Source organism: Molossus molossus, unplaced genomic scaffold (genome assembly GCF_014108415.1).
Source record: "Molossus molossus isolate mMolMol1 unplaced genomic scaffold, mMolMol1.p scaffold_m16_p_8, whole genome shotgun sequence".
In the NCBI taxonomy this organism is placed as follows: Eukaryota; Metazoa; Chordata; class Mammalia; order Chiroptera; family Molossidae; genus Molossus; species Molossus molossus.
The window spans coordinates 46860357-46884477 of NW_023425402.1; the positions used below are offsets into that span (position 1 = coordinate 46860357).

Sequence of the window (24121 nt, forward strand, 5' to 3'; positions counted from 1 at the left end):
AGGTATGCTAATTCCTCATTCAGGTGAGTGAACTCTAGGTAGGCTGAGTTAAGAACATTTGGAAAACTGGTCTGGCTGGTGTGGCTCAGTGGTTGAGCATCGACCCATGCACCAGGAGGTTGCCAGTTTGATTCCTGGTCGGTACACATACCCAGGTTGTGGGCCAGATCCCCGGTGGGGGACATGCAAGAGTTGGCCAATTGATGTTCTCTCTCATCGATGTTTCTCTCTCTCTCTCCCTCTTCCTCTCTCTCTCAAATCAATAAAGAAAAAAAAAATTTTTTTTAAACATTTGGAAAACTAAATAAAGCATGATAAGAATGTATGGAAGTAGTTCTGCTCTTACCACTTAATATTACTACATATATATATATATATATATATATATATATATATATATATATATTTATCTTCTACTCCATTGAGTAAAATATTTGAAGCCAGGACAGCTCAAGATCAAGTCTACTTATCTTTTGCTTATTTTAGAGGCTGGCTTAAAAGGGTGTGATGGATGAAAATCTTAGGGCTCTCCAGGGTAAAAGCAAAACTGCACAGATTGAAAAAGCAATCAAATAGCCTATAAACAAAGAACTCCTTCTGGGTTCAAATACTAAGATACTCTTATTTTTGAAGTGTTAATTCTTTCTTTTGCCCTTCTGGACCAGAAGATCAAGGTCGAATGCAATAATGGGAGCAAGATTTCCATACCAAACTTAACATGCCTCTTCCCTGGGAGGGGCAGGGTGGAGAGAAAGAGTAATACGCTCCAAAAGAAATTACACACCTGAGGTCAGCCGGGAGGCCCTCCTTGGAGTCTCTCAACTCCTTTTTTTCTTGTGGTTGCTCCATCACAAAGAAGGTATCCCTGACGGCAGGGAAATCTTCCAGCAGGGCCCTCAGGCTATCGCAGTATGCCATGATCTGACCCCGAAGAGCGTAGTGAGACATGTGGCGGTTAAACCTGAAAAGTCATGAGAGATGATGTCCAGAAGGTGAGTCCACGTTGTTCCATCTCTCACAGAAGTTCCAGGATCTACTTCCCTGGAAGCTCTTTCAAAGAGAATAGAGAACCTCTGTCATGAAGAGACCTCTGTCTGGGTCAGGTTCTACTGCATGAAGGCACTGCATGGGCCCCTTCAAAGCAGCTCCTGTCCTTCTGATGCTCCTTCTGTATGTCAGGGGACAGTTTAATTTGGTTTTGTCTAATAGGATTGTGGCTCATATAAAAGAAACCACCTGATACCTTGTAGGATTTCTACGTAATATGGCTGTTTAGTGAATTCAGAGTCAAAGAAATCAGCATGTGTAGTTCACATATATTACAGATACTATACTTAACTTCTGACAATATTCAACTATAACATCTCTCTTAGTTTTCTCAGTTTCATCCTGGAATAAAAGAAGATGATAGTTCTTCTATTAGCATTTGGTTATAGAAACTCCCCAAGTGAGTATGTATGTACAAACTGACAGCAACTTATAGCAGAAAAAGGTCAGACTGTTGAGATACTCTTTCTGAAGGTTAACTTGTGGGAAATACTCCTCCATGGGTCTCTCACACTGCTGTACATTTTGCTGAGTCAAGAATGCAAGGCCCTGCCCAGCCAGTGTGGCTCAGTGGTTGAGCATCGACCCATGTACCAAGAGGTTGCTGGTTCGATTCCCGGTCAGAGCACATGCCCAGGTTGTGGGCCAAATCCCAAGTGGGGGACACGCAGGAGGTGGCCAATCAATGTTCTCTCTCATCGATATTTCTCTTTCTCCTTCTCCCTTCCTCTCTCTCTAAAAAATCAATAAAGAAAAAAAATTAAAAAAAAAAAAGAAGAATGTAAGGCCCCAACTACTCTCTTTTTTTTTTTATTCAGATAGAGCGGGAAGGAGAGAGAGAAAGAGAGAGAAACATCGATGTGAAAGGGACACATCGAGTAGCCACCACCCACACGTCCCAACCAGGGCCGGGGACAAACTGCAGCCAAGGTACATGCCCTTAGCGGGAACCGAACCCGGGTCTCTGTGGACCGCAGGCTGACGCTCTAACCGCTGAGCCAAACTGGCCAGGGCCCAACTACTCTTTACCTGGGACCTTTCTCAGGGTTATGTTTGCAGAAAGGAACCTTTTTATTTTTATTTTTTTTTCAAATCCTCACCCAAGGATATTTTCCCATTTCTCTTCAGATAGAGTAGGAGGGAAGGAGAGAAGGGGAGAGAGAGAGAGACCAGGGCCTGGGACCAAACTGCAACTGAGGTACGTGCCCTTGACTGGAATAGAACCCATGACTCTTTGGTCCACAGGCCAACGCTCTAACCACTGACCCAAACCAGCCAGGCTTCAGAAAGCAATCTTAAGGGATAAGGCAATGTCTCCCTCCAGGAAAAAGAACAGGCTTGCTATAAAAGAGGTAGGTTCCCCCAAGTTCAGCATTACTTAGCTGTGACAAACTTCACTGCATACATTCAACCTCCTTCATGTTGCCCCCTTGGGACTTGGGAGGCCGAGGGAAAAGATGAAAACATAAAGCTGATGTTGCCTGCTCTGCTGTGAGTAATAAAGTTCTTTTGACTCTGAACTAGGAGTCTCGTGTCTTCTGCCAGCATCCACAGAACAGTCATAGGCTAATTTATGAACTCGTAAGTAGGCTAAAATCCCAGACCTTGATAAAACTGATAATTACATTGCCTGAGCCCTTTCTAATCTGGTTTGCATTGGATAATCCTAAGAGCAGTTAATGGGTTATTATGTTTTCCACTTGGTCAATATTTTTTAAACATTGCAGTTAAAAAAAAGTAATTTAATATCTCAATGACTTATTAAAAGGAATCTTTTGTCTCCATCATTGCTCAGCAGTAATCTTGAAGTCTGGTCTCCCTCACAGCCCATTTTCAGAACTGAATTAGGTCAATTTAAGTCTTTCCTTTTCAGTCATAGGTAGAGAAAAAGCCAAGAGATTGTAAATCTGCCATTTCTCTCCCATATATCAATGCATTTGCCTAATGATTTCCTCCTTAAAATTTTAATAAATAATAAAATAGTATTCACAAAGTTAATCAATAGTATTAACTGTTTAAAGACTTGAGTTTTAGAAAGAAAAAATGGTGGTGGAGTGAATGGAAGCTACACAGATGATCTGCCAGGACCAAACTGGAATTACAACTAAAATAAAGACAAATTGTTGAAAAAAAGCAACAGAAAAGCAGTGGGACAGGACCATATAACCAGGGACACTGGTAGGATATGTGGAGGCACAAGAGGGTGGCGGGCTGGGAGCCCACAGACAGCAGTGGTCTTAGCATGTGAGTGTCCTCAGGGTTAAAATACCAAGCCTGCTCCACAGTGCAAAGGGCCAGAACAGAGCACTGAATTGGCTACAGCCACTCACCTGGGGCTCCAGCAGAGAGACAGCAGACTGGACTGGAACTCTGGGGACAGCTGGGATTTGGAGAGTGTTCAGAGTTTTTGCTGAGTTGCGGCCACAAAGGATGGTAGCCAGCTTTCTCCTTCCCAGAGCTATGGGGAAAAGCAGCAGCCTCTCCCTCAGAGATTCAGCCCCTTCCAGGTGAGGCAAAGAAATTCAAATTGAGGCTCATTAGCAACCATCATCTGTCCCACCCTCTGGAAATCCACTTACGAAGAACACCAGGGCAACATTCCAAGGCCCTGAATAACTGAGGCTAAAAGCCTCCAGGCAAAAAGTTAGAGGATAACTGAACCTTGCCTGGGCTTACAAATCTACCCAGGAAAGTAAGACTTGACAGTGGTGTTTAATGTGGGCCCACCCATGCTCATCCAAACCCAGTAGAGGGAGCCACAAACAGCAGAACTGACAGAAAAAATTGGCAGGTTCCAAAACAAAACTGAGATCGTCAAAATGGTGACACAAAAAAACAAATCCCAAATGAAAGAACAAGAGAACTCTATTGAAGATGAGATAAATGAAATGCAGTTAAGCAAGTTATTAGAGGTAGAGTTCAGAACCATGATCTTGAGGAAGCTCAACAGCATGAGTAAGGACATCAGCACCATGAGTAAAGATATAGAAACACTGAAAACCAACCAAGTGAAAATGAAGAATGACATAGCAGAAATAAAGAACACATTGGAAGGACTAACCAGCAGAGTAGAGGAAGCTGAGGACTGGATCAGTGAATTAGAAGACAGGGTAGGAAAAATCAACCAGTCAGCAAACCAAAAGGAAAAAACAATTAAAAAACAGGAAAACAGCTTAAGAGAACTGTGGGACAACTGGAAACACAGTAACATTCACATCATAGGAGTCTCTGAAGAATAAGAAAATGAGCAAGGGTTAGAGAATATATTTGAAGAAATAGTGACAGAAAACTTCCCTAACTTGATAAAGGAAGAAGGCATTCAAGTTCAAGAAGCACAGAGAGCCCCAAGTAAGAAGAACCCAAGACACATAGTAATTAAAATGCCAAAAATTAAAGACAAACAGAGAATCCTAAAGGCAGCAAAAGATAAACAACAGGTTACCTACAAAGAAACCCCCATAAGGCTCTCAGCTGACTTCTCAACAGTAACACTACAGGACAGAAGGGAATGGCATGAAGTAATCAAGGTCATAAAAAACAAGGATTGGAATCCAAGACTACTTTATCCAGTAATGCTATCATTCAAAATAGAAGGTCAAATAAAGTGCTTCCCAGACAAAAAAAAAGGCTAAGGGAATACATTAGCACAAAACCAGAAATGCAATAAATGTTAAAAGGACTGTTGTAATTAGTAGAAGAAATAGGAAGAAAAACATAACAACACTAAACAAAAATGGCAATAAATAAGTACATATCAATTATCACCTTAAATGTAAATGGTTTGAATGCTCTGATAAAAAGACACAGAGTAGCTGACTGGACAAGAAAGCATAACTCATATATGTTGTTTACAAGAGACCCACCTCACAACAAAATACTCACATAGGTTGAAAGTGAAGGGACGAAAAAAAAAATCTTCCCAGCAAACGAAAAGGAAAAAAGAGCTGGGATAGCAATACTCATATCATATAAATTAGATTTCAAAACGAAGGCCATAAATAGAGGCAAAGAAGGCCATTACATAATATTGAAAGGATCTATCCAACAGGAAGATATAACCTTGGTAAATATATATGCACCCAATATAGGAGCACCAAAATATATTTAAAATCTTCTGGAGGACTTCAAAAGAGAAATTGACAGCAATACAATCATAGCAGGGAACTTCAGCACCCTGCCTGACATCACTAGATAGATCATCTAGACAAAAAAATAACAAGAAAACACAGATTTTAAATGAAGCGCTAGATCAAATGGATTTAATAGATATCTACAGAAAATTACACCCCAAAACTGCAGAATTCACATTCTTCTCAAGTGCACATGGGACATTCTCAAAGATAGACCACATGTTGAGGCACAAACTAAGTCTCTACAAGTTCAAGAAGGTTGAAATCATATCAAGCATCTTCTCAGATCACAATGGCATGAAACTAGAAATCAATTACATCAAGAACATGCAAAGACATTTGAACACATGGAGGCTAAATAGCATGTTATTAAGCAATGAATGGGTTACCAAGGAGATCAAGGAAGAAATTAAAAACTTCCTGGAAACCAATGAAAATGAACACACAACAAAACAAAGTCAATGGGATGTAGTAAAAGCAGTTCTCAGAGGGAAGTTCATAGCACTACAAGCCCACCTCAAGAAACAAGAAAATTTTCTAATTGACTACCTAACCTCACAACTTAAAGAACTAGACAGCAAACAAAAAGAACACCCAAGAGCAAGTAGAAGGAAGGAAATAGTAAAGATCAAAGCAGAAATAAATGACGTGGAGATCAAAAACATAATTCAAAAGATCAATGAAACAAAGAACTCTTTTTTTGAAAAGATAAACAAGATTGATGGACCTTTAGCTAGACTCACCAAGAAACAAAGAGAGAGAACCCAAATACACAAAATCAGAAATGAAAGAGGATAAATAATAACTGACACCACAGAAATACAAAGGATCATTAACAAATATTATGAACAATTATATGGCAACAAATTGGACAATCTATTTGAAATAGACAAATTTCTAAAAACATAGTCTCCCAAAACTGGACCAAGAAGAGATAGAAAACTTGAACAGACCAATAACAACAAAGAAAATTGAAGATGTAATCAAGACTCTCCCAGCAAAGAAAAGCCCAGGCCTGGACGACTTCACTGGAGAGTTTTACCGAGCATTCAAAGAGGAACTAACACCCATTCTCCTCAAACTATTCCAAAAAATTTAAGAAGAAGGAAGACTTCCAAACTTGTTTTATGAAGCCAGCATAATTCTAATTTCAAAACCAGAAAAAGATACTACAAAGAAAGAAAACTACAGGCCAATATCCCTGTTGAACATAGATGTGAAAATCCTGAACAAAATACTAGCAAATCATATCCAGCAATACATCAAAAAAAGTATTCACCATGACCAAGTGGGATTCATCCCAGGAATGCAAGGCTGGTACAATATTCACAAATCAATGAATGTGATACACCACATAAACAAAATGAAAGATAAAAATCATATGATCATATCAATAGATGCTGAAAAAGCATTCGACAAAATCCAGCACCCATTTCTGATAAAAATGCTCAGCAATCTGGGAATAGAGGAATCATATCTCGACATAATAAAAGCCATATATAAAAGACCTACAGCCAACATCCTACTCAATGGACAAAAACTAAAAGCATTTCCTGTAAGAACAGAAACAAGACAAGGATGCCCACTTTCGCCACTCTTATTTAACATAGTACTGGAAGTCTTAGCCACAGCAATCAGACATGAAGAAAAAATAAAAGGGATCCAAATTGGAAAGGAGGAAGTGGAACTGTCATTATTTGCAGATGACATGATATTATACATAGAAAAATCTAAAGACTCCATCAAAAATCTACTAGACTTAATAAATGAATTTGGTAAAGTAGCAGGATACAAAATTAATGTCAAGATATCTACAGCATTCTTATACACCAACGATGAAGTCACACAAAGAGAAACTAAAAAAAAATTTCATTTATTATCGCAGCAAAAAAAATTAAGATGCTTAGAAATAAGCTTAATGAAAGAAATAAAGGACCTAGTTGCAGAAAACTACAGGACATTGAAAAAAGAAATAGAGGAAGATATAAAACAGTGGAAGCATATACCTTGTTCATGGATTGGAAGAATTAACATCATTAAAATGTCCATACTACCCAAAGCAATCTATAGATTCAATGAAATCCCCATCAAAATACCAACGACATACTTTACAGAACTAGAACAAATACTTCAAAAGTTCATATAGACCAAAAAAGACCCCCTAATAGCCACAGCAATCTTGAAAAAGAAGGACAAAGTAGGCAGGATCACAATACCGGATATCAGGATATACTACAAAGCTACTGTAATCAAGACAGCCTGGTACTGACACAAGAACAGGCACATAGATCAATGGACTAGAACAGAGAACCCCGAAATGGGCCCAAGATATTATGCTCAAATAATATTTGACAAAGGAGGCAAGAGCATACAATGGAGTAAAGACAGCCTCTTTAATAAATGGTGCTGGGAAAATTGGACAGCTATATGCAAAAAAATGAAACTAGACCATCAGCTTAACACCATACACAAGAATAAAGACTTGCCCTGGCCAGTTTGGCTCAGCGGTTAGAGCGTCGGCCTGTGGTCCAGAGAGACCCGGCTTCGGTTCCCACTAAGGGCACGTAGCTCGGTTGCAGTTTGTCCCCGGCCCTGGTTGGGTTGTGGGGGTGGCAACCACTCAATGTGTCCCTTTCACGTCGATGTTTCTCTCTCTCTCCCTCCCACTCTATCTGAATAAAAAATGGGAAAAAAATATCCTCGGGTGAGGATAAAAAAAAAAAAAGCATAAAGACTTAAATGTGACTTGTGAATCCATAAAAATCCTAGAAGAAACTTCAGGCAACAAAATTTCAGACATCATACACAGCAGAATTTTCACTGATACATCACCTAAGGCAACAGAAACATAGGAGAAAATGAACACATGGGACTACATCAAACTCAAAAGCTTCTGCACAGCAAAAGAAACAACCATCAAAATGGAAAGGCGACCCACTGTATGGGAGACCATAATTGCCAAGGATACATCAGATAAGGGGTTAATTTCCAAAATATATAGAGTGCTCATGCAACTCAACAAAAGGAAGACAAAGAATCCTATTAACAAATGGGCAGAGGAACTAAATAGAGACCTCTCCAAATAGGACATACAAATGTCCAAGAGACATATGAAGAAATGCTCAACATCACTCATCATCAGAGAAATGCAAATTAAAACAACAATGAGGTGTCACCTCACACCTGTCAGAATGGCCGCCATCAACAAATCATCAAACAACAAGTATTGGCGAGGGTGTGGAGAAAAGGGGACTCTAATACACTGCTGGTGGGAATGCAGACTGGTGCAGCCACTATGGAAAACAATATGGTGTTACCTCAAAAAATTAAAAATTGAATTGCCATTTGACCCAGTGATCCCACTTCTAGGAATATAACCTAAGAAGCCTGAAACACCAATCAGAAAGAATATATGTACCCCCATGTTCATAGCAGCGATTTACAATAGCTAAGATCTGGAAACAGCCCAAGTGTCCATCAGTAGACGGATGGATAAAAAATCAGTGGTACATATACACAATGGAGTACTATGCAGCTGTAAGAAAGAAAGATTTCTCATCCTTTGAGACAACATGAAAGGACCTGGAGAGTATTATCCTAAGCAAAACAAGCCAAGCAGAGAAAGACAAATATCACATGATCTCACTTATTTGTGGAATATAATGAACATAACAGTCTGAAGAACAGGATAGTCCCAGTGATGTGGAAGTGGGGTACAGACTGACAATCCCCAGAAGAAGGGGTTGGGGGGGATAGATAAACCACAGAACTTATATGCATGTACATGTAACCAATGGACATGGACAATAAAGCTGGGGACAGGGCGGAAAAGGAGAGGAAGGAGGCTGTCATTGGGGGAAAAAGAAGAAACATCTATTACAAAAATAAATAAATAAATAAATAAATAAATAAATAAATAAATAAAATAATTTTCAATATAAAACGTGTTTAATAACACCAAACATATAAATAAATAAAAACTTGAGTTTTAGAAATATTTTTCAACAGATTGGGCTAGTATAAAACCCTTAAACAGGAGCATGGCGACAGTGCCTGAAAAACCAAGATAACAGGTGAATTAGATGGCAGGAGCCTTTGTTCCTCTTGTCTAAACACCCTACCACAAGTGGGTCACTCAGGAATGGTCAGATGTTCCAGAGCAAATGCTAACACTAGTTCTATTTAGAAAGTGACAAAACAACATGTGACAAAAGCACATGTTTTTAAAACTGGACTTCAATTAGCTTGAATTGCTTCCTGTCTATTTCTTATTGAACTCCCCTTTTTAGTTCTTTATAATATATTTTCGGGGTTTTTTTTGTTTGTTTGTTTGTTAATCCCCACCCGAGGACATTTTTCCATTTTTTGTTCAGATAGAGTGGGAGGGAGAGAGAGAGAGAGAGAGAGAGAGAGAGAGAAACATCGACGTGAAAGGGACACATCGAGTGGCTGCCACCTGCACGACCAACCAGGGCCGGAGACAAACTGCAACCGAGGTACATGCCCTTAGTGGGAACCGAACCTGGGTCTCTCTGGACCGCAGGCTGACTCTCTAACCGCTGAGCCAAACCGGCCAGGGCTATAATATATTTTCAATGGTCCTATCCAAATAGACTGAACACAACAAATTCAAGGTAAGAATTTTTATTTGCTCAGAAGTAAAAGATGACGCGAGAGCTCTAAGGAGCCCGTGTTACTGCATTGACGAGGCTCTTTGTCATGTCGGCCCCGGTTTGTTTCCTGCAGAGGAAGGCATTCGGCGTCAGGTCCCGCAGTCCCACCTTCTCTAGTTGAATAGACACGAAAGTCTCTGGAGCCCTGACAAGTGAACAGTCATCTGAGCCCAACGCAAGTGGGCACATGACAAGAAAACAACCCCAGAACTGTCTGAAGGGCAGGGACACCGGAGGCTGCCTACTGGGCACTGGGGGGGGGGGGGGGGGGGTGGCTCTGTCTCCGAGGTTCCCAGCTGATTCTGGTGTTTCTGATTATTCACTGGGGATGCTGAAGTGTCACCATCCTCTCTGGAGACCCCATGTGCCTAAGGCTGTATGGGGAGTCCCAAACTTCACAGTCTGGCCCGGTGTTTGTACTATCCAGGTCCCTTTGTGTCTTCCTGGCCTGATCTATAGGGACACCTGGACTTCAGTGGCCTCCCAAGGGTTGGCTGGACCGGACACATTGGTCTTCAATCTTCCATCCACACATTTGGAATGTGTATTTAGCTCTGGTCATATGTCAGATTGATGGCAGCTTGAGTAGTAGAGTAGCTTTGTCTGTTTTTTTTTTTTTTTAATTTGCCAGAATTAAACCAGAATGTCCTTGTTATGCTCCAGTAAAATACTCAGAGTATTCATAATTGTTGCAGAATGCAAATCTCTCTCTGTCCCTGTCGTGGTGAGAAGAAATCAAGACATCATAGGGCATCCCTGCTTTATAGATACATCTCTTTAGAGGCGTGTCTCTCTGACAACACATCCTCCTGTTAGTCTAAGCAATGGCCAAACCCTTGTTAGAATAGCGAGGGTAGTTCTGTGCTTCTCTTTAATATCGACATGGAAAATTTTGAGAGGCCAGTATTCTTTATTCTTGTGTTCTAGACTCTTTGAATTTTGAAAAATACAGCAAAAGGGAAGAAAAAGGGGAGGGAGAGAAAAGCAAGAGAAGAGAGGAGAGAGTAGAAGACAAGAGTAAAGAGGTTACAATTAGAAACCGTTAACTCTCCTTCATAGACTGGAGTGTATTGGAAAGCGTTGAGCCTTCTCAGTGTTCATAAAAGGTGCAAAATGACACACATGCCGGTCACTCTGGGAGTCATCCTTCAGTCTCATCACACTCTGTTCTGAACTGGCTTAAAAGAAGGCACTTTTATTTTAAGCCCACTTCCCCGGTACAGTACCTCTTGGTAGCCCGGGATCTTTCGTAGGGAAGAACAAAGGTGTCTGGAACCTCTGCAGGTGGGGCTAACAGCATCTCTCTATGCCATTCACAACGCGGGAAGTTCTGAATGGACCCGTTCCATCGTAATTTCTTAGACCTGAACTTATTTCCTAAAATATTTCAAACCAAAGTAAGTTTAATTTGTTGGATTTATAAGTCCTGTGGTACTGGCTATAAAATTATCTCACCACCACAACTGACCACAAGCACACACAAATGACTGGATACGTGGGGGTGGGGGTGGGGGTGGGGGTGGAGAGAAGCGGGGTTGGGGGTGGAGAGGAGAGTACAGAGTAAGGGAGAGAAGGGAAGAGAGCTACCATTTTGCACAATGAAGGGTGAGGTACTAAGTGTAACTATTTCCACAATATAGTGCAACCGTCTAAAGTGCTCTGACAAAATTCTTCCTTCCACAAGGTGGCTAGTTTGGAGTGCTTCAACAGAGTGTCCTCTCAAGAAATTCTCTTGATAGACTTCATAGCTGCAAGGTCTGAAAACATGTCTGAGGGTGGTACAGCCCGAGCAGATGGAGGTGGGCTACACATGCTGCCATGCACAACCCAACTGAAGGGGGCAGGTGGAGGGAGGGAGGGTGGGGAGAGGAAAAGGAAGCTGGAGAAGAAATAAAGTGAAACCCATAGTTCCCAATACTCCTATTGGTTATGGGCATGATAGATGGAATTCTTTTACATTTTTCTAAAATGCTATCTAAAAGAAAAAATCAAGTCTTCAAAGGAAAGACCACTTTTTTTTCCCAAAGAAAAGTTCTCCTTATCTGAAAGGAGAATGAGGCAAAATAAAAAATCCTGGGGCCCTGGCCTCTTTGGCTCAGCGGTTGGAGCATTGGCCTGCAGACCAGAGAGTACGGGGTTTGGTTCCTGCCAGGGGCAAGTACCAAAAAATAAAAATAAAATCCTGGGTAAATATTTAATGTTTCCATCCTGACTTTTTCTGAAGACCCTTGTGTTATTCTGGTCTCCTGGAAATGGTAGACTATACCAGTTCAGAAGACTCCAGAGGTCTTAGAGAGGCTGTGAGTGAGCTGACAGGAACAAAAACACAAGCTCTGCAATCAGGTCCCAGTGCTGACACTCAGCTGGTGATCTTGGTTCTGTTCCTTAACTTTCCGAACCTGTTTCCTCACCAGGAAAAGGGGATGCTGTCTGCCATCTCATGGGGCTGTTGAGAAGATTCCACGAGCCCATGTATAACCACCACTTAGCCCACTGCCTTGCCTGGACCACAGACGCTGCTGAATGGAAGCGTTAACTCTCTGACTCCCTCACCTGCCTTCAACATTGCAGTCATGCCCATCCTTCATCTCTGTCCCCAGTTACTTCCTCTTTTCTAGCCCCTTCCTACAAATATGTCCATATCTATTTTATTCTTAATTATCCTGCCCCCTCAAACTTCTTCTTCAATTCCGACTAACCTTCTTAAAGAACTGCTATGGACCACATGTGTCTCCCCCTAATTTCTTATGTTGAAGCCCCAACCCCCAACATGATGGTATTTGAAGACAGGGCCTTTGGAAGGTAATTAGGGTTAGATAAGGAAGTTCATAATGGTTGGACCTAATCCGATAGGGCTGGTACCCTTATAAGAGGAGAAAGACAGAGTTCTCTCTCTTTGCCACATGAGGCCACAGGGAGAGCACAGCCATCTGCGAGCAAGGAAGAGAACTCTCACCAGACACTGACCATGCGGGGATGTTGATCTTGGATTTCTAGCCTCCAGAACTACGAGAAAATAAACTTCTGTTGTTGAAGCTACTCAGGCTATGGCATTTTGTATGGCAACCTGAGCCGACTAACACAGGAGCAGTAAGGATACACCACTTTTGTGTCTATTACCTTCTCACTCCGTAACTCCGGCAGTCTAGCTTCCACTCCCACACCATTACTTGCTCGGTCAGTCAGCAGTGAACTCTGGGAAAGTTCAAATGGCCTCATTTTAATCCCTACTCTCTGTTCTTTCATCTAGAGTTAACTTTATCAATTTTCAACTTCTTCTTTTAAAAAAATAATAGCTTTATCAAGGTACAATTGACATTTAATTAACAGCACATATTTAAAATGTACAACTAGTCCAGCCGGTGTGGCGCAGTGGTTAAGCGTTGACCATGCACCAAGAGGTCGCTGGTTTGATTCCCAGTTGGGACACATGCCTCGGTTGTGAGCCCAATCCCCAGTGGGGGGTATGCAGGAGGCAGCCAGTCGATGTTCTCTCTCATCAATATTTCTGTCTCTCTCTCCTTTTCACTTACTCTCTCTCTAAAATCAATCAATAAAAAAAAATTAAAGTGTACAATTAGATAAGTTTTAGTGTATGTATATGTCACTGCAAAAAAAATAATGACCATCGCCAGTCTTATGGGGAACTCCCTTGTAGGTAACTGCTTTTCTCTTGCTGCTTTTAAGATTCTCTCCCACCCTCAAGTAACCATTGCTCTGTTTTCTGCAACTATAGATTAGAATGCATTTCCTAGAACTTTATATAAAGGGAGCCATGCAGTATGTACTCTTTTTTGTCTGTTTTCATCCATATTGTTGTGTGTATCAATAATTCATGTCTTTGTGTTGCCGAATAGTATTCCATTGTACAAATATAACCACATTTGTTTATCATTGCAGCTGGTGATGGCTATTTGGGTTCTTTCCAGTTCTTGGCCATTTTAATTAATTAATTAATTAATTAATTAATTTATTTATTTATTTTAAATTTATCTTTATTGTTGAATGTATTATAGATGTTCCTCATCTCCCCCCTATTAACCCCCTCTTCCCCACTCCCGCCCCCCCTCTTGCCTTTCCCCACACTGTTGTCTGTGTCCATTGGTTATGTATGTATACATATAAGTTCTTTGGTTTATCTCTTCCCATCCCCCACCGCCCTCCTTCCCTTTCAGGTTTGTCAGTCTAGCAACTAATGTGTACTTCTTAATACCTTCACCTTTTTCATTCATTCCCTCAACCCTCCTCCCATCTGGCAACCAATAAAATGTTCTCTGTATCTATGAGGATGCTTCTGTTCTGCCTGTTCATTTTGTTTGTGGGTTCAGTTGTTGATAGATATGTATTCATTGTCATTTTTTTTTTTTTTGTTCATATATTTTATCTTTTTCTTCAAGAAGACCCTTCAACATTTCATATAATAATGGTTTGGTGGTGATGAACTCCTTTAGCTTTTTCTTGTCTGGGAAACTCTTTATCGATTCTAAATGACAGCTTTGCAGGATAGAGTACTCTTGGTTGTAGGTTCTTGCTTTTCATCACTCTGAATATTTCTTGCCACTCCCTTCTGGCCTGCAAAGTTTCTTTTGAGAAATCAGCTGACCGTCTTATGGGAACTCCCTTGTAGGTAACTCACTGCTTTTCTCTTGCTGCTTTTAAGATTCTCTCTTTGTCTTGAACCTTTTGCATTTTGATGATGATGTGTCTTGGTGTGGGCCTCTTGGGGTTCATCTTGCTTGGGGAAGCATCTCTGTGCTTCCTGGACTTGTATGTCTGTTTCCTTCACCAAGTTAGGGAAGTTTCTGCCATTATTGTTTCAAATGGGTTTTCGATTTCTCGTTCTCTCTCTTCTCCTTCTGGAATCTCCAAGATGCGAATGTTGGTATGCTAGAAGTTGTCCCAGAGGCTCCTTACACTATCCTCATTTTTTGGGGTTCTTTTTTCTTTTGCTGTTCTGATTGGGTGTTTTTTGCTTATATTCCAAATTGATGGTTTACTTCTTGGCTTTACCTACTCTACTATTGAATCTGTGTAGATTATTCTTTATTTAGTTAGTGCTTCCTTCATTTCTGACTGGTCCTTTTTTATGCTCTTGAGGCCCTCATTAAGTTCATTGAGGTTCTCACTAAGTCCACTGAGCATCCTTATAATTAGTGTTTTGAACTCAGCATCTGTTAGGTTGCTTATCTCCATTTCACTGAGTTCATTTCCTGGAGTTTGTTCTGTTCTTTCATTAGGAACCTGTTTCTTTGTCTCCTCATTTTGGCTGCCTCCTGTGTTTGCTTCATGTATTACTTAATGAGAGGTATGGGGCTAGCTGAGACCAGATGCTGCTCGTTTGAAAGAATTTAGGAAAAACCTGAAGCAGGATCCAAGACAGGCCAATCCTATGGTAAAGCAACTGGCAATAGCTTGGGTGGGCCTGAATGTTGGGTGGGGCGGGGCCTCAGGGACTCACCAGGGCGGGGCTACCAGTGTGAGCCAGGTTGCTGGAGTCCCAGATATGGTGGCCCTCTGCTGCCCCAGGGAAGGGCTCACCAAATGAACAAAGGCCTCTGACAACACGTCTGTCACAGAGAAAGCCCCTTCCCCGGCCCTTGCTCCAATGCCAAACAACTCAGTTCTTCCCCATATGTCTCTGGTGCCTTTCAAGCTCCCTCCCCCATGCTGGAGCCTGGAGGGTGTGAGTCCGAGTAGGTCCATGCATGGGCCCTTTAAGAGGAGCTGCCTGGGGCTCCAGCTGCCTCAGCCTCCCTGAGCCTCAGTTCCCGCTGGTTTTTCCAACCAGAAGTTATGGGGACTTCTTTTCCTGGCACTGGAACCCTGAGCTGGGTGCCTGGTGTGGAACAGGGACCCCTCAGTCCTCAGGGAGGACCTTCCCAGCTGAAGTATCCTTCTAATTTTTATCTGCCACACGTGGGTGTGGGACCAGCCTGTTGCGCCTCCACCCCTCCTACCAGTCTCGTTGTGGCTGCTTTAATTTCATAGTTGTAGGTCTTTCATTCAGCTTGATTTCAGGCAGTTTTGAATGCTGGTTGTTCTGTAGTTTAGTTGTAACTTTGATGTGGTTGTAGGAGGACACAATACCATGTTTACCTATGCTGCCATCTTGACCATAAGTCCAGTTCTTGGCTATTTTAAATAAAACTGCTATACACATTTATGTATGTATTTATATGGACATGTGCTTTCTCTCGAGTAAATACATAGTAGTGGAACAGCTGGATCATCTAGTAAGTGTATATTTAACTATTTAAGAAAGTGCCAAAACTATTTTCCAGGATGATTGACCATTTTGCATTCCCATGAGCAGTGTATGAGCATTCTAGATCACCAGCTCTAGGAATGATCAATCATTTAAATTTTAACCAATCAAATGGGTGTGCAGTCGTTTCTCACTGGGGTTTTAATTTGTATTTCTTGAATGACTAATGGGCTTGAACACCTTTTTATGTGCTTATTTGTCATCTGTACATCTTTTACTTTATTTTTTTTAGAGTGAGAGAAAGGGAGAGAGAGATAGAAACATCAATGTGAGAGAGAAACATCGATTGGCTGTCTCTTGCATGCCCTGCACTGGGGACTGAGCCTGCAACCCGGGCATGTGCTGACTGGGAATCGAATAGGGACCCCTCGGTCCATGGAACAGTGCACAGTTCGCTGAGCCACACCAGCCGGGCTGTACATCTTAAATGACTCCCTTCCTTTGGCTTTGGCAACAGTGCACAGTTTTATGCTGTCTCTGTCTCTTTCCTTTTTTACCTCCCTTCCCTCCCTTCCTCTTGTTCCCTTTCACTGTCTTCATCATTTATTCCTCATTATATCATTAGTCCTTTTCCTGTCCCACACTTGTAGGAAATCATATAGATACACATATATATTCATATATATTTGTATATTCATATTTATATTAATTTTTTACCCTAAAGCTTCCTTATCCCTTCCAGTATTGCAAGTCTTTCCAGGCTAGTCTTCTTTTTAAAAATAATTTCTTTTCTTTATTGATTTTAGAGAGAGAGGAAGGGGGGGAGAGAGAGAGAGAGAGAGAGAGAGAGAGAGAGATGAGAGGGAACATCGATTGGCCGCCTCCTGCATGCCCCCCACTGGGGATTAGGCCCACAACCTGGACATCTGCCCTGACCAGGAATAAAACTGGCAACCTCTTAGTGCATGAGTCGATGCTCAATCACTGAGCTACACTGGCCGGGATAGGCTATTATTCTTAATGCCTTCCCTCACCTTTCCTGTACTCCTTATCTATTGACTTTCAATATTTGCTTCCTGGGTGGATCTCAGGAAGTAACTCATAAGCCTCCCAACCTTCATTGCAACCTAAACAACCCCACTTGTATCTGTTTAATCATTGGTATTCCTCAGAAGATTAAATTAATTAAATAAAGGAATCTATATGTCAACTTTGTGTTAAAACTGTAAGTGGTAGTCAAGCTGGGCTCATTTTTCCCTAGGCCCTTTCTCACTTCCATGCCCGAGCATCTGAAGGGTCTCCTCTCTACTCAGAATGATCACATGGCCATCTCTGCCTGTCAAAAAGCTCATCCTTCAGGTTTTCCCAAATGCCCTCTCTTTGTGCTACCCTTCTGGGTTCCCAGATATAACCTCTTCTTTCTTTAAATTCCTTCAGTAGCTTGTTGAAACTCCTGTAGCTTATATTTGAACTACCTGATGGCCTATTCTTCTTATCCACATTGGCCTGTCAGTACCTCAGGAGCATGAACTGTACCTCAGTACCTGATGAGCCCAACTTACAACAGGTACTAAATTAAGATTTTGAGGGTTGAATTTTTTTGAAAAATAACTCACTCTATCCCTGTTTTCTACTTCAGTATCTGATTTCTATGGGAATTTGTATTTGGCAGAAGTGGGGATTGAGTATTCCTGTCATACTCTTAAATGTGTATTCTCCTATTAATGTGAAGAGTAGAAATAGATAAATAGAGGCAGATAAATATGATAAGAGGTAAATGTGGTGAGCTGTATAGAATCCATAAGGCTTAAAGAATGTTTAATTATAAAATACTTAATTTTATACTTAAGTTGTATTCACCAGTATATACACACAAGAAAGAACTATACAGTTGTTTTAGAGATGGGGGAAATATGTGTGAACTGATTTGGAGTGATTTCTAGGATATATTGTTAAGTGAGAAAGTGAAGTACAAAAGAGTATATACAGGGTGGTGCAAAGTAGGTTTACAGTTTTTCATATAAAAAATAATGCAATAAATAATAATACAAGAATAATCCTGGCCTGGTGGCTCAGTTGGTTGAAGCATCATCCAGTAAATAAAAAAGGTTGCAGGTTCAATTCCTAGTCAGGGCACATACCTAGGTTGTGGGTTTGGTCCCTAGTTGGGACGTGTATAGGAGGCAACTGATTGATGTTTCTGTTTCATCTCTCTCTTTCTTTTTCTTCCTCTCTCTCTAAAATCAATTAACATATCCTTGAACGAGGATAAAAACAAAGAATAAAATATCCACACTCACCATTTCTATTTAACTTTGTATTGGAAGGTCTAGCTAGGGCAATTACATAAGAAAAGAAGATAATCAGATCGGAAAGGAAAGTGTAAAATTATCTGTTTTTGCAAATGATCTTGTATATAGAAAATCCTAAGGAATATATACATATAGACACAAGTAACTATTGGAAGTAATAAGTGAACTTAGTAAAAATTGCTAGATATAAGATAAATATACAAAATTCAACTGTATTTCTATAGACCAGTAATAAACACTCTGAAAATCAAGTTAAGAAACAATTTCATTGACAATAATATCAAAAAGAATAAAATACTTTTGAATTTGACAAAAGAAGTGTAGAACTTGTACCTTGAAAACTACAAAATACTGTTAAAAGAAATTAAAGAAGACCTAAATAAATATAAAAATAGCCCATGTTCATGGATCATAAGATTTAATACTGTCAAGATGGAAATAGTACCCAAATTAATCTACAGATTCAATGTAATCCTTCTCAAAATTCTAAATGGCTTATTTTTATTGTTGTTGTTGCAGAAATTGACTAGCTGATCTTAAAATTCATATAAAAATGAAAGGAGCCCAAAATAGCTAAAGCAATCTTTAAAAAAAAGAAAGCTGAAGGACTCACACTTCTTAATTTCAAAACTTATCACAACTCTACACTAATCAAAGCATAGTGGTATTTGCATAAAAGTAGACATATAAATCAATGGAATACAATTTTGAGTACAGAAATACACTCTTACATTTATAGTCAATTGATTTTTGACAAGGCTACTAGGACAATTTAATGGGAGAAAGATGAGCCTTTTCAACAAATAGTGCTGGGACAGCTGGATAATCACATGCAAAAGAATGAAGTTGGACCTCTATCTCATACTACATACAAATACCAGCCATAAATGGATTATAGACCCAAATAAAAGAGTCAAAACTACAAAAATCTTAGAAGAAAACATAGGAGTAAGACTTTATGACTTTGGATTAGGCAGTGGTTGCTTAAATATGATATCAAAAGAACATATGACAAAAGAAAGAATAGGTAAATTGAACTCATCAAAATGAAAAAAACTTCTGTTTCAAAGGACATGATAAAAAAAAGTGAGACAATGGTCCTCAGAAAATATTTTCAAATTATATATTTGAGATGGACTTGTATTCAGAATATATAAAGAACTCTTACAATTCAATAATAAAAAGATCCAAAAAATCCAAATTTATAAAAAGGCAAAGGATTTGAATAGACATTTCTCTAACAAAGACATACACATGGCCAATAAGCACATGAGAAGATTCTCAATATCATTAGTAATTAGAAAAATGCAAATCAAAACCACAATGGGATACCATTCTATTCCTACTAGGATGGCTAAAATAAAAAAGAGAGACAATATCAAGTGTTAGCAAAACTCATAACATACATCCTTACAAAAACCAGTAGATGAAAATTCATAGCAACATTATTCATAATAGCCAAAAAGTAAACACAACCCAATGTCTGTCAACTGATAAATGGATAAACAAAATGTGGTACATCTATAGGATATAACTCATCAGTAAAAGGGAATGAAGTACTGATACATGTTCAAACATGGATGAAACTTAAAAACATAATGCTAAGTAAAAAGAAATCCAGATATAAAGGGACATGCTTTATGACTTCATTCATATAAAGTGTCTGGAATAGGCCAGTCTATAGAGACACAAAGCAGACTTCTGGTTTCTAGGGGTGAGGGAAGGGGGCAATGGGGGTGACTGCTAATGGGCACAGGATTTCTTTTAAGAATGATGAAAATGTCCTGGAATTAGATAGTGGTGATGGTTGCATAATCTTGTAAATTATACACTGTAAAGAGGTAAGTTTCATGTAATGTAAATTATATCTCAATAACAACAACAACAAAGCCAGAAAGAGTATATATTGGGTGTCAACTTTTGTGAAAAAAGAAAGGAAACAAATATGTCTGCTTACTTTTGCAAAAAGAAATACATAAAACAATGGAACCATTTATCTACAAAGGGCAGGGGTGAAATACGGTTATTTTATTCTAGCTAGTCAACATTGTGGAGTTACATACAGAGAAAAAATGATTAGCAAATTACTAAAAGTTAAAAGACCCAGTAAAGATTTGGTCATGCGTTGATTCACTTTAGGAAAGAAGAAAGAACAGGAAGGAGAGGAGAAAAGAAGATAAAAAGATAGGAAAGAAGGAAAAAGGGGAGAAAGAGAAGAAGGGAAAGGGAAGGAAGGGAAAGAGGGAGGAAAGAGAAGGGGAGGCAGAGGTAGAGGGAAGTGTGAAAGGAAGGGGCAGCCTGGTGTCAGCTGGGGTGGTGGGAGCACGACTCAGGCTCCTCTGTCTTATAGGCTGACCCTGACATCAGCAGGGCCGGTCTCTCAGGGTGTGTGGTAGAAGAATGCATACTGGACAGACACCATCACAGCATTTTTCTGAGCAGCTTGACATGCAAGGGTCACTTGCATATTTTCCACTCCAGAATGGAACGAGAGCTACAAAAATAAAATATGAAAGGTATTAGGAATTTCTCTCCTAAAGAAAAAGGTAAAGTGGAGGGTTGAGGTCACCACTTATTCAACTTGTATATATAAATCAAACTGCAGGATAAGCTGAGGTCCTTGTTCCTCGGTTACAAGACTGACTCGGTCTCTCCTAAGCAGCATTTCATCCATGAAGGCAGCTCCCAAGCTCAATTTTCTCTGCAGCTGGACACTACCAAATTTCCCAAATATTAGAAAAGGATGAGCAGGCTCTGATGAACAAGCAAACATGCTCAGGGGTAGGTTCTCGTGAAACTGCCAAGATTAGATTTATGTTTTTAAATTACTACACACAAATACAAACCCACGCATATATACGTGGAAGCAAAGAAATCTGAATGGCAGGAAAAAAGAGCACCAGTTTTTAAAAGGTCAGATAAAAGCTCCAATAACAAATGTATATTTTAAAAGCTTTATACAAAGATGGTTCACTACAAGTGCTTCTTTTTAATATCTAACAGAAGTTATTGCAATGGGTGTTGCACTCTCTATAATTCAAACCAGGCCAATGTGCACATCAAATAAGGCAAGGCCATCATCATTACTTATGAAGTGGGAAGCTCTTCTTATATATGAGAGCCAACCTCATATGAATTAGACATTATGATTTTTAAAGAAATAAATGAGCAAATTGCTTAATTATACTTTTGTTTCTTTTTTTAAAAAAAATAATTAAAATAATTTACCTTAAGGATGGCTTCCTTTGTATAAAAACTAAATTTGCCAACTTGGTTATCATCCACCTCAGAGATGGCCAAGACACGAGTAGTAGGAGAGTATCTACAAGAAGAAACATGGTTTCAGTGTGCCATGCCATTAGTCAAGAGATGCCCACTCCGATGGGACAGAATGGCATTTGATCTGCTCTCTGACATCAGTAGTAACAGCAGACATTATGCAAGAGTTGATATTTCCACCCAAAGACTGAAGGGCTCTGGGGTCTTTTCAATCCTGATTAGATGTGCTCTCCCTGTAGTTTCATTGTGTGACCATCCACCCCGGAGTATTTGAAATTCTTTTCTCTTGATCACCATTGCTCTGTTTTCTCCTGTTTTTCCCTTTGCCTTCTTGACCTCCGCACTTTAGCATGTGGATTGCTTTGAGCTGAAGGCCATTAAGACGCTGTGGGCTCACAGAAACTTTTACCTCTCTCTTAAAGAATTTAAATTAAGGGCCTGGTCCATAACAGGAGTTATCACCATCTGGATTCTTATCGCTTCTTATCTTCCTGCAAATGATTGTCCTCCCCTCTGAAGCCCCAGGTGCCTTACCTCATCCTTAGCTCAGAAAGTTATTACCTAATTTTTCCTCTTTTTCTCTGAATCTCTCACGTATGTGGGGTTCCCATATGTATGTATATAATTAAATTTGGTCATTTTCTCTTGTTAATGTGTCTCATGTCTATTTGATTATTAGACTAGCTGAAAGAACCTAGAAGGGGAGATAGAGGAAAGTTTCTTCCTTCCCACAACCTCATCTACTCAGGCTCCTCAGTGACTCAGGTCCCTTTGTCCACGCCCTAAAAGTTGTCCAGTTCGAACTTTCTCCCATTGCCCTAGTCATCATCTAAATACTCTTTGTAACCATGTTTCTGCACTGGGACATGGTCCTTTGTCCAATACTATGAGACTCTGTTGAGTAATTTATCATCTATGAATTTTGTTTTTTTCCATCTGTAAATGGAATATCACCTTTTTCATGTATGGCTATGACAAATATTAAGTGAAATCATATGCATGAATGTGCTTTTTAAAATGTAAGTCTGTTGTAGACCAATGAGACAGACCAGACTCAGACTCCGAACTGGGTTCAAATTAAGAGAGCTTTATTAGCCGCGCGGGGGCTGTCCCATCCTACACAGAGGAGAGAGCAGCCCCGAGCTCAGGGGTGGGGTTGCTTATATAGTTGTCTTAGCCCCTGTTAAGGAATTTGGGTTAAGGGTTTGCAAGCAAGCACGTACAGAAGCAGATATTTGCAGTTAACCGTTATGCCTGAGGGAGCAAGCCATTTTGGTGTACACAAAGCAATGGTTATCTATACAATGCAGTGGTTATCTATTAGCAGCTAGTTCTTGCCATTCTCTTAAAATCCAGGGGGTAAGTTCTGCCTAATGGGAAAAAATCTTACTGTACATTCACATAGCATGTGTTTGTCCTTTACAAGTCATCGTGCTTATGTTTGATATATTTGTTGTTGTTATAGTGAAACTCCAAAGTGGCAACAGTAAGAAGTTAACATACATAAAATGAACGCAAACTCAAGATACAAATTCCTCAGATGCATAAACCTCCCTCTAGTAATTCAGGAGGCCCCCCAGATCTTGCAGCTCTCTGGGTTATCACTGGAAGGACCAGTCACTGCTTGGCCAGGCCACAGAGCACTTGGGCAATGTGTGCTATCTGGTTGATTCCAACGGAACAGTGTTAAATACCCGCTGTAGGACGAGCCCCTTGAAGAGACAAAGAATAGCTTGGCTCTAGATTGGAGACTTAGCCTTGACTGAGCCCAGTTACACCTCCTGCCTTCAGCTTCTGTGAGATACCTCTATATCTTAACAGTCAATTCTCTTTTTGGTTTAGCTAGTGAGACAGGATAGAGCAGGGGATATTTTGCCTTCAGAGGACATCTGGCAATGTCTGGAGACATTTTTCGTTGTCACAAATGGGGAGAAGGGGTACTCCCAGCATCTGGTAGGTAGTGGTCAGGGGTGCTGCTAAATACCTTCTGATACACAGCCTCCTACAAGAAAGAGTCACCCAGCCCCAAATTTCAGTAGTGTCAAGATTGAGAAATTATGGGATACTGTATTCCATCTTCTTAACTCCTCCATTTAACCCAGGCTCTCTCAGAGGAAGATGAGTCCTTTACTATGTTAACATATCCAAGTTATATTTTGAGCAGGGATCCACTTCAGCAAAACAAGGGTGACTTTCCCGCCTTGGAGTCATATTTGTCTTCCTGGGGGCAGGTGAGGCCAGGGCCAGAAAGGGTAAAGCTAGGGCCCTCAGGGGAAGAGCAGACTGGGAGGGAAGGAAAGAAGAGGGAGATAGAAGTTTCTTCTCAGCACACATCAAAGGCTGACTCTGTGAGGGGGAAAAAGATTCCTTTCTCTGACTGGATAGACGCCTGATCTATTACTGGTAAGAGTGTCTTCTTTCTGCCAAAGGGCATCAAAACTTACAGGGCATGAAAAAGAGGTTTCACTGGTTTGA

At 40.3% G+C, this 24121-nt stretch overlaps 1 pseudogene; it reads right to left on the reverse strand.

Moving 5' to 3' along the window:
- LOC118620720 overlaps positions 1-24121 on the reverse strand; it is a 101012-nt pseudogene that overhangs the window by 18138 nt on the left and 58753 nt on the right.